An 11,600-nucleotide genomic window follows, 5' to 3' on the forward strand; every position below is an offset into this window, starting at 1 on the left:
GCAGCCAGGGCCTGGCACAGCCTTTTCATGTCCAAAGCTGTGTCTTAAGGCCGGGTTCAATGCAGCTTCCCTTTCACCCCAGGGGAAACTGAGACCCAGCGAGATGAGGATTTGGCTCAGGGCATACACCCGTGCAGGGGAGAGCTGGCCTGGAAGTTCAGCCTGGGCTGCAGTTCTCAGGAGGGCTGGCGGTACCCTGAGAATTCCGCCCCTTCCTGCACAGGACTGCAGAACACTTCCCACCTGTGTCCTTAGCTGTCCTGGGAAGGTCTCAGCAGCAGGTTCTGGGGTGGAACCAGCCTCCTGTAAACCCTAATATGCACAGGTACACACACACATGCACATGTGCATATAGACATATGCACACATGCACACTGATGCGCATATGCACACATCCATATAGACATATACACACATGCACACTGATGCGCATATGCACACATCCATATAGACATATACACACATGCATACAGACATATACAGACATGCACACATATATACCTGTGCACATGTGCATGCACACACATGCACATGCTCCCCCTCAGCGTGCAGCAGAAAGAGTGCAGTTTCCCCAGCCAGCTCGCCCACCGAGCCTTCTGTGGGTGTCTGGCCTCCCACCCCCACCGCAGCAAGGCTCCATGAAATGACGGATGAGAAGCCCTAGGCAGGGAGAGAGGCCACAGCAGGATGGCATGGAGGCCGCCTCCAGACTGGGGCATCACCCGGAAATAAATCAAGAGGGTATAAACACAGGCAAACAATAGGGGAGACGGGCCCTGGTGCTTCATAAAGAGCGTGTGGCCAGGACAGAGCTCAGGGCCCGCTTGGCTCAGGGCAGCCAAAGGGACAGCAGAACGGGGGCTGCTCTGGGCTTGGCTGGGACAGATGTCTCAGGCCACAGCTGGCCTGTCTAGCTCAGAGTTGGCTGCGAGGCCTGGTTTCCATACAATAAACAATACAGGAAGATAAATTGAAAATGTGTCTGGAACTGGTAAGGAGTGGGGAGAGGTGGCGGGGGTCACCGGGAAGCCTGTCTCCTTCCCTGGCCACTGGCCCCTCTGGGAAGAGGGCCCAGAGTTCTGGTGTGGGGGCTCAATCTTGGAGCCCACAGGCCTGCTGGGGGCTGGAGGTGGACAACTACAAGATGTCTTGAACATGTAGAATCAGAGAGGGCCTTCGAGGAGAATTTCCACTTGGAAAATTCCAGGGATGTGTGAGGGCTGTGTGTGGAGTCGAAGTGCTGGAGGGCAGAGAGGGGGGCCTCAGGCCAGGGCAGGCAGGACTCAGGGAGCCCATAGGCCTAGGGACACATTCTTAGGACAGCCATGTCACAAACCACATGGTCTGGGGGCGGCAAGAAAGTAAAATTCCAAACTATTTTTTTGTTTTTGAGACAGACTGTCACTCTGTCGCCCAGGCTGGAGTGCCGTGGCGCGATCTCTGCACACTGCAACCACCACCTCTCAGGTTCAAGCGATTCTCCCACCTCAGCCTCCAGAGTAGTTGCTCTCCTCCTTATTTCACCTCTAGGTCGCCCTGACTCAGTCTCAGAATGTCCCGCCTCCCCAGGCGGCCTCACACACACAATGCTATCTGCACTGCCCCAACTTCTCGGCCTCTACCCCCGGTGCATGCTTGCTCTTGCACCAGCACGCTGGACTTCTCGCCTTGCAGGTACAGGCCCTGAATAGCCCCCATCATCTCTCCTGCCAATGTGTCCTCCCAAGAACCCCTTCAGTTGCCTGGGCCAGAAGCCAGGGAGCTGAAGTTGACTCCCACATCCTCATGCCCTCTTTTGCACCCAAGAAATTCTTCCTCTCCACCTGTTCCCCATGCAGTCCAGCACCCCAGGCAGTCCTAAAGCTGTCGCCTCCTCACAAGCCCCCAGCCTGCCCACCAGGCCATCGCAGCCAGGAGGATCTGTGGGAAACACTGGGTTGCCCCCATCAGATGCCAATAACCCACGCCTCTCTTTGCCTCCCAGGTCTGCTCAGCTGCCCCCAGAGCGTGTGGTTTCGGACATGGCTGTCCCGCCTAAGAATGTGTTTAATCTTTAAGGAATACCTCAAAAGTGTGGAATTTGGGCCAGGTGCAGTGGCTCACGCCTATAATCCCAACACTTTGGGGGACCGAGGCGGCAGATCACCTGATGTCAGGAGTTCGAGACCAGCCAGTCCAACGTGGTGAAAACCCATCTCTACTAAAAACACAAAAATTAGCTGGGCGTAGTGGTGTGCTCCTGTACTCCTGGCTACTCAGGAGGCTGAGGCAGGAGAATCGCTTGAACCCAGGAGGCGGGGGTTGTAATAAGCCGAGATTGCGCCACTGCATTCCAGCCTGAGTGACAAAGCAAGACTCTGTCTCAAAAACAAACCAACAAAAGAAGTATGGAATTTTACTTTCTTGCTCCTTCCCCATCTTCTACAATCTTAAGGACCAAGGCTCAGTCTCCTGTCGTCATAGGCCCACCTGGTCTCTAGTTTCTCCTCCACCATTTTCTCTCCTCCACCCCTGGACTTCCCACCCATACAGCACCTGGTGGGGGCCTTGAATTCGCCATGTTTACCCCACAACCGGGAGCTTCTCATGCTAGTTCTTTCCCAAATGTTCTTGCACTCCCTTCCCTAGTCTGAGCAAGAGATGTGGACTGGCCCCCAAAAGTCAGTCAGTCAAGCCTGGGCAACATAGCAACACTCTATCTCTACAAAAAAAAAAACAAAAAAAAGAGAGAAAAAAAAAATGCTCCGGTGTGGTGGTGTGTACCTGTAATCCCGGCACTTTGGGAGACTGAGGTGGGAAGATCACTTCAGGCCAGGCATTTGAGACCAGCCTGGACAACACAGCAAGACCCTGTTTCTACAAAAAATATTTTAAAAATTAGCCAGGCATGGTGTTGATGCATACTTATAGTGCCAGCTATTTAGGAGGCTGAGGGAGGAGAATCACTTGAGCCCAGGAGTTGGAGGATGCAATGAGCTATGACAGAGCCACTGCACTCCAGCCTGGGAGACAGAGTGAGATCCTGTCTTAAAAAAAAAAAAAAAATGGGCCAGGCGAGGCGTGGTGGCTCACGCCTATAATCCCAGCACTTTGGGAGGCCGAGGCAGGCGGATCTCTACCAAAAATATAAAAATATAAAAATCAGCCAGGTGTGGTGGCGGATGCCTGTAATCCCAGCTACTCGGGAGGCTGAGGCAGGAGAATTGCTTGAACTGGGAGGCGCAGGTTACAGTGAGCCGAGATTGCCGCTGCACTCCAGCCTGGATGACACAGTGAGACCCTGCCACCAAAAAAAAAAAAAAGAGAGAAAAAGAAAAGAAAAAGAAACCAAGTGCTATATGCGAATGAATGAGCTCAGGTAATCTGCATAGACTCTACCCCTTAACTTAAGCCCAGGAGGCTGACGCTGCAGTGAGCTATGACTGCAACCCTGCACTCCAGCCTGGGCGACATATTTATATATATATATATATCATATGATATATATATTATCATTATTTAAAAATAACAATAACCGACCGTTTAAGATGCCCTTATGTGGTAGATTGAGTGGTAGAGCCTATTGTTTGTCCCCTGTTGACAGATGAGGAAGCTGGCTCTCGGCAGAAACAGCAAGTGACTTCCTCAGGGTCTCAGGGCTGTTGAGAGGTGGAGGTTGGAAATGCTTCCAGGTGGTCTGAGACGGAAGCCCTGCTGGGAGGTCCTCCCTCAGGGGACAGTAGGCTGTGGACATGCCTTGCACCCTGTTGCACTCTCCTTGGACGTGAGGAAGTGCTGCTCTTTTCATCTTAGAGATGAGAAAGGGAGGCCTGGAGAGGAGGCAGTGACTTTTGGAGGCCACCCTGAGTCTACGGCACAGCTGAAGCACTGACTTCTGCTTTCAGCTCTTCCCTCCTACTGGTATTTCCTGATTTCTTTGAGATCTGAAGTAAGGCGGACAAGGCTCCTGGGCCTCCATGAGCCAGGTGGCCCTGATGGTGAGCCACCCACAGATCCGCAGGCATTGGCTGCAGGTGCCAAGCCAGTCAGCATAGACCTCCACCATCTGCTATCATTACCATGCAAGGAAAGAGTCCCAGTTCACAGGCAGACATGCTCCACAAGGCAGCCAGGACCTGCAGCCTGGCCACACCCATCATCCAGGGTCAATATGTTGGCCAGGCTGGTCTCAAACTCCTGACCTCAAGTGACCCACCCTCCTCAGCCCCCAAGTCCTAGGTTTTCAGGGGTGAGGCACCGCACCTGGCCCTTTACAGTCCTTTTAATGACATTCTGCTAACTTCAATTTGGCAGTGTTTTCTCTTTTTTTAAATTTGATTTTTAAAAATATTTATTTATTTTTCTAAGATGGGGTCTTGCTCTGTCACCCAGGCTGGAATGCAGTGGTACAATCATGGCTCACTGCAGCTTCAACTTCCCAGATCCTTTCACCTCAGCCTCCCAAGTAGCTGCAACCACAGGCGTGTAACACAATACTCAGCTGATTTTTGTATTTTAGGTAGAGATGGGGTTTCACTATGTTGCCCAGGCTGATCTTGAACTCTTGAGCTCAAGTGATCCACCTGCCTTGGCCTCCCTAAGTGCTGAGATTACCAGCATGAGCCACTGCACCCAGCCAGTGTGGCAGTGTTTTCCCAAGAATTTTTTTTATCAATGTTCATAAGCAATATTGGTCAGTTGTTTTCTTGTGCCTTTGTCTGGTCCTAGCATCAAGGTAAAGGTGGCCTCACAGAATGAGTTAGAAAGTACTTCCTCCTCTTCAAGTTTTTGAAAGCGTTTGCAAAGGACTGGCATTAATCTTCGTTAAATGTCTGGTAGAATTCACTGGTAAAGCCACCCAGTAAGGGGTATTTCTTTGTTGAAAAGATTTTAATTAGTAATTTAATGTTCTTACTAGTTATAGGTTTATCCCTACTTTCTTCTTTTTGAGAAGTCTCACTCTTGTTCCCCAGGCTGGAGTGCAATGGAGTGCACTCTGAAAGTGCTGGGATTACAGGCGGGAGCCACCGTGCCCGGCTGGTTTACTCATATTTTTTATTTATTTGTGATTCAGTCTTGGTAGATTTTGTGTTTCTAGAGATTTGCCGTTTGGTTATTCAATTTGCTGGTGTACCTATGTTTATAGTATTCTCTAATAATCACTTTAATTGCTGTAAAGTCACAGTAATGCCCTCGTTTTCTTCTTCTTCTTTTTTTTTTTTTTTTGAGATGGAGTCTCGCTTTGTCACCCAGGCTGGAGTGCAGTGGCAGGATCTCGGCTCATTGCAAGCTCTTCCTCCCTGGTTCACACCATTCTCCTGCCTCAGCCTCCTGAGTATCTGGGACTACAGGCGCCTGCCACCACACCCGACTAAAAATATTTTTTGTAATTTTAGTAGAGATGGGGTTTGACCATGTTAGCCAGGATGGTCTTGATCTCCTGACCTTGTGATTCGCCCACCTCGGCCTCCCAAAGTGCTGGGATTACAGGTGTGAGCCACCGTGCCCGGCTTAATGCCCTCATTTTCATTTCTGATTTTGGCTACTTGAGTCTTCTTTTTTTTTTTTTTCTTTTTTTTTTTTTTTTTGAGACGGAGTCTCGCTCTGTCACCCAGGCTGGAGTGCAGTGGCCAGATCTCAGCTCACTGCAAGCTCTGCCTCCCGGGTTTACGCCATTCTCCTGCCTCAGCCTCCCGAGTAGCTGGGACTACAGGCGCCTGCCACCTCGCCCGGCTAAGTTTTTGTATTTTTAGTAGAGACGGGGTTTCACTGTGTTAGCCAGGATGGTCTCGATCTCCTGACCTCGTGATCCGCCCGTCTCGGCCTCCCAAAGTGCTGGGATTACAGGCTTGAGCCACTGCGCCCGGCCCTTCTTTTTTTTTTTTTTCTTAGTCAATCCACTAAAAAGTTATCAATTTTGCTGACCTGTAAAAAACCTTTTAATTTTACCTATTCTCTTCTTTTCCTATTATTTATTTATTTTTACTCTAATCTTTGTTTCCTGTATTTATCTCTTCTTTTTCTAGATCCTTTAAACTGTATAGTTAGGTGACTGAATTGAGGTCTTTTATTTTTTATTTTTATTTATTTATTTATTATTTTTTTATTTTATTTTTTTCCACTGAATGAGCCTCTTTTTATTCTCTTGGTAATCTCTTCCAGTTAACTACTTCCGTTATAGGTGATGAAATGGGTAAGGCTCCACACTTCAGATGTTGGCACTGCTATGAGCATGGTCTTTCCCTTTATTGCAACTCACAATCAAAACCTTTTATTCTTTTTTATACTCCAGTCCCAGAAGTAGTCTCCACTGTAGAAGTTAATTGATGAGTAGTAGCCTATAACCAGGCTCTAGCTCCTCTAGGAACACTACAGGATGAATTTAACTATGCGTTAAACTAAAAGGCATTCTCTCAAATATTTGAGTTAAAATGCATTTTATTTTTAGACAACCTACATGACATGTTTTTCTTAAAAACAATGCCTCCAACTCCAAATAAATCACAGTCAAAATAAATGAAGAGCTCAAGATGACATCAGTCCCATTTGTCTTAGGTCCTGGTGTTGTGTGGATGACAAGCAGAAGCCAGTTATGATGACAGGTGATCCAAAGTAATTGCCAAATTTGTTAACATTTTTCCATTTCTAAACCATTCTTTTTTTTTTTTTTTTTTTTTTTGAGGCGGAGTCTTCACTCTGTCGCCCAGGCTGGAGTGCAGTGGCACCATCTCGGCTCACTGCAAGCTCCGCCTCCCGGGTTCGCGCCATTCTCCTGCCTCAGCCTCCCGAGTAGCTGGGACTACAGGCGCCCGCCACCGCGCCCGGCTAATTTTTTTTGTATTTTAGTAGAGACGGGGTTTCACCGTGTTAGCCAGGATGGTCTCGATCTCCTGACCTCGTGATCCGCCCACCTCGGCCTCCCAAAGTGCAGGGATTACAGGCGTGAGCCACCGCGCCCGGCCTCTAAACCATTCTTAAAGAAAATCATACATGGAGTCACACCATCCTCGCGGTAGTCCAATAGAGCAACCATGCCATCAGGATTCATGTTTTCACCAATAAAGAACTGGTAGTTTTTGAAATTAGCAAGGATGTTTGAAATTAGCTTGATTTATTCTGCAGCCCCTGTCATAAAAGGTTTTACTCTGTTTTTCAAGTTTGCCTTTGATTGATTTCATGTAATCTTTTATGCACTTCTTTTTTTTTTTTTTTTTTTTTTTTTTTTTTTTTTTTGAGACGGAGTCTTTGCTCTGTAGCCCGGGCTGGAGTGCAGTGGCCGGATCTCAGCTCACTGCAAGCTCCGCCTCCCGGGTTTGCGCCATTCTCCTGCCTCAGCCTCCGGAGTAGCTGGGACTACAGGCGCCTGCCACCTCGCCCGGCTAGTTTTTTGTATTTTTAGTAGAGACGGGGTTTCACCGTGTTAGCCAGGATGGTCTCGATCTCCTGACCTCGTGATCCGCCCGTCTCGGCCTCCCAAAGTGCTGGGATTACAGGCTTGAGCCACCGCGCCCGGCCTTATGCACTTCTTATAGGTTTCTTTTGTGAAACTTGTTTCCTGCAGGTGATGGTTCATGACAGTATGGACACCAGTGATTACTGTGCTTTCGGTACCTTCGCTCTCTGGGCCTTCAGCGGAGGCATTTCCACCAATGAGCGAGTCATCAATGTTACCTTATGTCCTATTGCCCATCTTCCCCTCCACCTCCAGGCACAGTCCGTCCGCGATCTCCCGGATCTTGTAGATGTCGGAGAACAACTCATCGTGGCTGATGTGGCTGATGAGGTCCCGGTAGATAATCATGATGGCTGATGAGGTCCCGGTAGATAATCATGATGGCGACTGAAGGGAGACGACGGAGCGAGCGCCGTGCAGCCGGAGCGGCGCTCGGGGGGAGGGGGGAGCGGGCGGAAAAGCTATTTATTTTTTTTGAGATGGAATCTCACTCTGTCGCGCAGGCTGGTATGCAGTGGTGCAATCTCGGCTCACTGCAGCCTCAACTTCCTGGTTCCAGTGACCCTCCCACTTCAGCCTCACAAGTAGCTGGAACCACAGGCGTGTAACACCATACCCAGATGATTTTTGTATTTTAGGTAGAGGTGGGGTTTCCCTATGTTGCCCAGACTGGTCTTGAACTCTTGAGCTCGAGTGATCCACCTGCCTTGGCCTCCCAAAGAGCTGGGATTACCCGCCTGAGCCACTGCACCTAGCCAGTTTGGCAGTGTTTTCTTATTTCTTTTTCTTTCTTTTCTTTTTTTTTGAGATGGAGTCTCACTCTGTTGCCCAGGCTGGAGTGCAGTGGTGCAATCTCGGCTCACAGTCACCTCCGCCTCCCGGGTTCAAGCGATTTCCCTGTCTCAGCCTCCCTAGTAGCTGGGATTACAGACACCCACCACGACGCCGGGCTAATTTTCTTTATTTTTAGTAGAAACAGGGTTTCACCATCTTGACCAGACTGGTCTCGAACTCCTGACCTCGTGATCCACCCGCCTTGGCCTCCCAAAGTGCTGGGATCACAGGCGTGAGCCACTGCACCCGGCCGGCAGTGTTTTCTTGAGAATTTTTTAAATCAATGTTCATAAGCAATATTGGTCAGCTGTCTTCTTGTCCTGCCTTTGTCTGGCCCTAGTATCAAGGCAATGCTGTTCTCATAGAGTGAGTTGGAAAGTATTTCCTCCTCCGCCGGGCGCGGCGGCTCACGCCTGTAATCCCAGCACTTTGGGAGGCCAAGGCGGGCGGATCACGAGGTCAGGAGATCGAGACCATCCTGGCTAACACGGTGAAACCCTGTCTCTACTAAAAATACGGCAAATTAGCTGGGCATTGTGGCGGGCGCCTGTAGTCCCAGCTACTCGGGAGGCTGAGGCAGGAGAATGGCATGAACCCAGGAGGTGGAGCTTCCAGTGAGCTGAGATCCTGCCACTGCACACTCCAGCCTGGGAGACAGAGTGAGACTCCGTCCGAAAAAAAAATATATATATATTTCCTCCTCTTCAAGTTTTTGAAAGAGTTTGCAAAGGATTGGCATTAATTTTTCCTTTAAATGTCTGGTAGCATTCACTGGTAAAGTCATACAGTCAAGGGTATTTCTTTGTTGGGAAGATTTTAATTAGTAATTTAATCTTCTTACTAGTTATAGGCTTACCCATATTTTCTTTTTCTTTTACTTTTTTTTTTTTTGAGACGAAGTCCCACTCTTTCCCCCCCACCTCCCCCCCACCCCCCCCACCCCCACCCCCCGCTGGAGTGCAATGGTGCTATCCCAGCTCACTACAACTTCTGCCTCCCGGGTTCAAGTGATTCTCCTGCCTCAGCCTCCTGAGTTGCTGAGATTGTAGGCGCCTGCCACCATGCCCAGCTCATTTTTGTATTTTTAGTAGAGATGGGGCTTCACCATGTTGGCCAGGCTAGTCTTGAACTCCTGACCTTGGGTGATCCGCCCACCTCAGACTCCCAAAGTGCTGGGATTACAGGCGTGAGCCACCACACCTGGCCAGTTTAGCCATATTTTTTATTTCTGTGTGATTCAGTCTTGGTAGGTTTGTGTTTCTAGAGATTTGCCATCTCATTTGGTTATTCAATTTGCTGGTGTACATATGTTTATAGTATTCTCTTATAATCACCTTAATTGCTGTAAAGTCACAATAATGCCCTCATTTTCATGTCTGATTTTGGCTATTTGAGTCTTCTTTTGTTTCTTAGTCAATCTAGCTAAAAATTTGTCAATTTAGCTGATCTGTAAAAAAAATTTTAATTTTACCTATTCTCTTATTTTTCTTTATTTCCACTCTAATCTTTCGTTTCTTGTATTCTGCTAGGTTGGGGTTAGCTCTTCTTTTTCTAGATCCTTTAAAATGTATAGTTAGGTGACTGATTTGAGATCTTTCTTACTTTTATTTTTTATTTTTATTTTTTTTTGAGATGGAGTCTCACTCTGTCACCCAGGCTGGAATGCAGTGGTGCAATCTCGGCTCACTGCAACCTCCCTCTCCCAGATTCAAGCGATTCTACTGCCCCAGTCTCCCAAGTAGCTGGGATTACAGGCCTGCACACCATGCCTGGTTAATTTTTGTATTTTAGTAGTGATGCACTTTTGCCATGTTGGTCAGACTGGTCTTGAACTCCTGACCTCAGGTGATCCTCCTGCTTTGGCATCCCAAAATGCTGGGATGTTGGCATGAGCCACCACTCCTGGCTTTCTTATTTTTAAATGTAGATGATTACAGCTATACACTTCCCTCTGAGTGCTGCTTTAACTGCATCCCATAAGTTCTGGTATGCTGTGTTTTCATTTTCATTCATCTCAAAGTGTTTTCTAATTTCCTGTATGATTTCATCTTCAACCACTGATTAAGAGTGTGTTCACTTTCCATATATTTGTGAGTTTTCAAGTTTTCCTTATTACTGATTTCTAGTTTCATTCATTGTGATTATAAAATATTTAGCACTTTGCATACTTGCAAACTTTTAAAACATTAATATTTGTTTTGCAGCCTAATACACTGTATACTCTGGACAATATCCCACATGCTCTTGACAAGAATGTGTATTTTGCTGTTGTTGGGTGGGTGTCTGTAAATGTCCATTAGATCTAATTGGATTATCATGTTGCTCAAGTGCTCTCTTTCCTGTTGATCTGATCTCTGTATTATTAACATTGAGGTAGTGAGGTCTCCAATGATCATTGTGAAACTCTATTTCTCCTTTCAATTCTATCCTTTTTTGCTTCATAGGTTTTGGTGCTCTGTTGTTAGGTGCATATATGTTTTAAATTATTATATCTTCTTGTTGGATTAATCTTTTTATCAGTGTAGAATTCCCTTGTCTCTCATAACCATTTTTGGCTTAAAACCTATCTTGCCTAACATATGGCCACTCCTGGTCTCATTTGGTTACTTTTTATTTTCTTTTTTTTGAGATGGAGTCTTGCTCTGTCGACCAGGCTGGAGCACAGTGGTGCAATCTCTGCTCACTGCAAGCTTCGCCTCCTGAGTTCATGCCATTCTCCTGCCTCAGCCTCCCAAGTAGCTGGGACTACAGGCGGACGCCACCACGCCCAACTAATTTTTTGTATTTTTAGTAGAGACGGGGTTTCACCGTGTTATCCAGGATGGTCTTGATCTCCTGACCTCCTGATCCACCCGCCTTGGCCTCCCAAAGTGCTGTGATTACAGGCGTGAGCCACCGCACCTGCTGCTTTTTTTTTTTTTGAGATAGAGTTTTGCTCTTCTTGCCTAGGCTGGAGTGCAATGGCGTGATCTCAGCTTACCACAACTTCTGCCTCCCAGGTTCAAGCAATTCTCCTGCCTCAGCCTACCGAGTAGCTGGGATTACAGGCAAGCGCCACCATGCTCAGCTAATTTTGTATTTTTAGTAGAGACAGGGTTCCTCCATGTTGTCAGGCTGGTCTCAAACTCCTGACCTCAGGTGATCCATCTGCCTCAGCATCCCAGGCATTAGCCACCAAGCCCGACCTCATTTGGTTACTTTTTGCATGGAATTTATTTTTTCATTCTTTTGTTTTTAATCTCTTTGTGTCTGTGTATCTAAAGTGAGTCTCTTATAGACAGTATATAGATGGATCATGTTGTATTTTATTTTACTTATTTTTTTACATTTCCCA

At 47.5% G+C, this 11,600-nt stretch overlaps 1 pseudogene; it reads right to left on the minus strand.

Annotated features, from left to right (window-relative positions):
* Positions 1-6,782: 6,782 nt before the first annotated feature.
* LOC123572220 (translationally-controlled tumor protein-like) lies at positions 6,783-7,892 on the minus strand (annotated as a pseudogene).
* Positions 7,893-11,600: the final 3,708 nt, after the last annotated feature.

This window comes from Macaca fascicularis, chromosome 3 (assembly GCF_037993035.2).
Source record: "Macaca fascicularis isolate 582-1 chromosome 3, T2T-MFA8v1.1".
Lineage (NCBI taxonomy): Eukaryota > Metazoa > Chordata > Mammalia > Primates > Cercopithecidae > Macaca > Macaca fascicularis.